The sequence below is a fragment of the Halyomorpha halys genome, unplaced genomic scaffold (genome assembly GCF_000696795.3).
Source record: "Halyomorpha halys isolate HHAL.00 unplaced genomic scaffold, Hhal_1.1 Scaffold237.1, whole genome shotgun sequence".
NCBI lineage: Eukaryota > Metazoa > Arthropoda > Insecta > Hemiptera > Pentatomidae > Halyomorpha > Halyomorpha halys.
Genome location: NW_027112495.1, coordinates 402,882 through 406,755, shown reverse-complemented (window position 1 = coordinate 406,755; position 3,874 = coordinate 402,882). Strand labels below are relative to the sequence as shown.

General features: G+C 29.2%; 1 protein-coding gene across 2 annotated transcripts in view; it reads right to left on the bottom strand.

The window, feature by feature from the left end:
- Myb (proto-oncogene like protein Myb) overlaps positions 1-3,285 on the bottom strand; it is an 83,544-nt gene extending 80,259 nt beyond the window's left edge. Inside the window, exon 1 of one of the 2 annotated variants that reach the window (XM_014419394.3) lies at positions 3,225-3,285. The gene's annotated coding sequence lies outside the window, so the exon portion shown is untranslated. Of the gene's footprint in view, positions 1-2,766; positions 2,973-3,224 lie in introns of those variants that run through there. The other variant, XM_014419398.3, reaches the window with a different exon arrangement.
- Positions 3,286-3,874: the final 589 nt, after the last annotated feature.

Here is a 3,874-nt window from a genome sequence, read left to right as displayed (position 1 = left end):
TATATATATATATATATAAAAGTGCATTTTGCCTGGTAAATGAACAGCAATGTTTCTGACATGAGTGAAAAGGGCTATTGTTTATATATTGATAACTGGTATAGCTCACATAATTTATACAATAAATTGTATAAATTAAAAAAAAATGTTTGTACCACGGTGAGAACGAATAGAAAACATATACCTAAAGCTTTATAAAGTAAAAAATTAAAACGAGGTGAGGCAACTAAACTACAATGTAAAAATATTTCTGCATTGAAGAAGAAAGACAAAAAGATGTCAATATGTTATCAACAATGCATATTTTATTTATTATGTTATTTTTTCCCTTCATAGGAGTATCATGTCTGTATTAGGGTTGGTTGATCATGAAGTCCGCTCTTATTCATTTACTGTTGAAAGACAAAATTGCATTAATGAACTGTTATCACCAGGATGAATAACATAATACCACTCACAATAAATAAAAGGGGATCAATCCATTTTTTAAAAATGCCATGTAATGGCAAATCAGAAGGGTGTCTGTTTCACGTAAAGAATGCCTCAGACCTCTATGGTTACCCGCAATAAAATTTTAAGTCTTAGGATAGGATGGTGGGCCCTACTGCCATTATTCACCAGGCTTGACTTCAAATAACTATCATTTATCTTGTTACTGCAGAACTGCCATAATGAAAAACACTTTCTGAACTGAAACACAATCAGGTTTCATGAGGTCTAAAACTGATCTACATTAACTACATTTCCATGTATTTTATTAATTTTCTTTCTTCTTACTTAACTTTAATAATACTCTTCTCATAAAGTTTTTATCTTCTAATGACACTTGAACTATCAATCTTATAATCACATGAAAATCCAAAAACTAAGAACTAAGAAATACAGGTATAAAAAATTCACACATTCTAGTAAACTTCTAAACTACTATTCTCAAATTCATTCTACCTAAGACCTATTTGGCTTAAAACCTCATCTATTGCTCCCTTTCTATCGATTCCTAATAAAATGAGACTAACATTCATCCAATTAATACAATACTCCTATATAATAGATTCTATCTAAATAACATTGATAAATTAATAAATAATTATGAAAATCATTTGACCCTTTCTTTAGTTAAATCCTTCAGAGTCCTCTTTATTAACTAACCTATCAGAAGGTAGTGACATTTACCTTGTGTCTCTCTCTTTTATTTTAATTCTCTAGTGGCAGTTACAAGATAGTGAAGTTAATCCCAGGACTTGGCACTATCTCACCCCATATTATCTCATTCTTGAATGTCAGAACATCATCTTATCTCACATACACTGCTTGAAAATTTAGAGAAAGCCAAGGTGTAGTACATATGAGGAATGGGTGATTAAATTGGGCTATCAGCTAAGTGATTTAAGCAAAAATACTCCAAAAACATTAGGTCTCTTACTAGCTGCTCCTTTCATTATTAAAGCTTAATTATATAACTCAAGCTATTTATTTTCCCCTCTCCATTCAATTAACTGGGTTTTATTCTAGGCAACACCTCTCTCTATTCATTATAAAAGAAAATGCTTATAATCCATATACAAAACGTATAAACCTTTTCCTCAACAGTTCATGTATATCAATGATATTATATTAAAACTAAATTGAGACACTAACAAATAAATAAAAGTATATAAAATCTACATAGTACAATAAATAATTGAGAACTAATTATTTTAGGCACAAAAGGAATATACTGGTTTAAGGAGTATGCTGAATTAATTTGGTAAAACAGTTATATTTCTAAAACTGTGATTATGAAAGATTGTATGGGAAGCGAAAGTAACTTCCAGGATTGGTATTTTTTTTTGCCAGATCCAAAATCATCAGTTCTGAAAAATGTAGTTATGATATGTGTTAAAACAGCTCCATCAAGAGATGCGATATGTTTCATAGTATTAATGCGCTTAATTATTGAACTACCTCCATCACTCACAACAGAAAATTCTCCATAGTTGATTGTTTAAATATCAATTGAATCATAAAATTTATAACTAATCATAATCTATAATGTATATTCTTGTTCAGTTAAAATTAAATAGAAAATAACCACATTTATCCTACACATGTGCTAACCCCACAGTAAGTACAACTACTCTTATGCTAACTGAATGAATTTAAAATATGCATAGTTGTAAGTACACTATCGGTGAAATAAAACTTCAGGAAATTATCAAAGACAACTTTAGCACACAGAGGCCTAGGTTTTACATAATTATTATAGTTACAATGAGTATTATATAATGTAATGAAGTACAGGTTTCAAAAGGAGTAGGTACAGTGAAAAAGGAGTACAAAACTTCCTAAAGGACTACGTTACCACGTAGCAAATAACAAAAAAAAGATAAGCAACTAAGTAATTATTAATTAATAATATATTATTAAGGGATCAACAAATGCCTACTTTAATAACAATAAATGGGAAAATTGAACATTTATTAAAGAATTTCCACTGATTAAGCTAGTTTGTGTTTGATTCAATTAGAAAACTTGAATACCAAATTAAAAGATATAATAATATATGATACATCTTGTCTAATTAAAAATTAACACCTCCTGTCATATTTGGAACAATTAAACAACCATGAAGATAATATTCCAAGAAGATAGTTATAATCTAATTGAATCCATAAAGCCAGAAAATAATACTAATTAAAGGAAGAAAAAGAAGCTTAAATCATACAAAAACAATAAAAAAACTATCATCATTTTATTTTTAAACAAATTTACAATGAGAATAGTTACCTTGGTGTATTTCGTTTGAAAAACTGATAACAGCTATATCAGCTTCATGAACAATTTAATTGATACTAAAAAATACGTATATTTAATCAGTATAATATACACACATAAATGTGTACATTTACTGCTACAATACAGTTAGGAAAATTCGAATCATTAATTAAGCCTTCAACGGAAAACTTTGCACTACTGTTTAGAAAATAAATAACATTAGTTCACGATCTGTTCACTTAGAGCGCTTGTATGAATGTAAAAATTTATGTATAACAGTGGTTCTTAAAGTGTATTTGGTCATCGAAATCATTAAAAAACATTCTTGGTAACCTTAGTTTTTTTTAAATTTTGATAAATCAAACAACAGGCCATAGGAGTATATAAAAAATAATTGTAAAAGAATATTAACAATTAACAAATGTTATTTTTATAATTTGTCTTAATTAGTTATTTTAGTTGGAACTTACACTCTTTATAGTCGGCGATATGTACTGCTGTTAAAAGCTATAACCTTCCCTCTTATCACTATTCAGGTACCTGCAGGAAGGATCTATTGGAGGGGGTAAGCTGTTAGGACAAGTGAAGCCAAAAAGGCGCGCTTAATGGGCTCTAGAGGCATCTGAGTGCTAGAGATGCGACATCGACAACAAAACATCGATGTTGAAAAAACATCAATGTTTCTTTAAAAATTATTTCAGTAGCATAAGGTTTGTTACAACAATCACGCACGCTGCGGCCTGATAGAAGTGATTTTTGGAACAAAGAATGTGACATCGAACAATAAAACATCGATGTTTTAAAATATCAATGCTCAATATTAAAATATCGTTGCATACAAAACTTTGCCAAAAATACATCAATGTTTTTGAATATCCATCAATTTTAATAAAGGATTAATCAAAATACAAAATAAAATAAAAAAGGGGTTCGTAGTAACACACAGAGTAACAACACAAGAGTATCTCAATAACTAACTTTTATTAATACAATCATATGGTATCTAAAACATATGGTTTATTAAACTGAAAAATAGCTAATCCTATTAGTATGTGGTTCTTATTGTTATACAGCTAACTCCCTCCCTCCAGTTCCTTCCTATGGAGGAACTCTAAAGAAA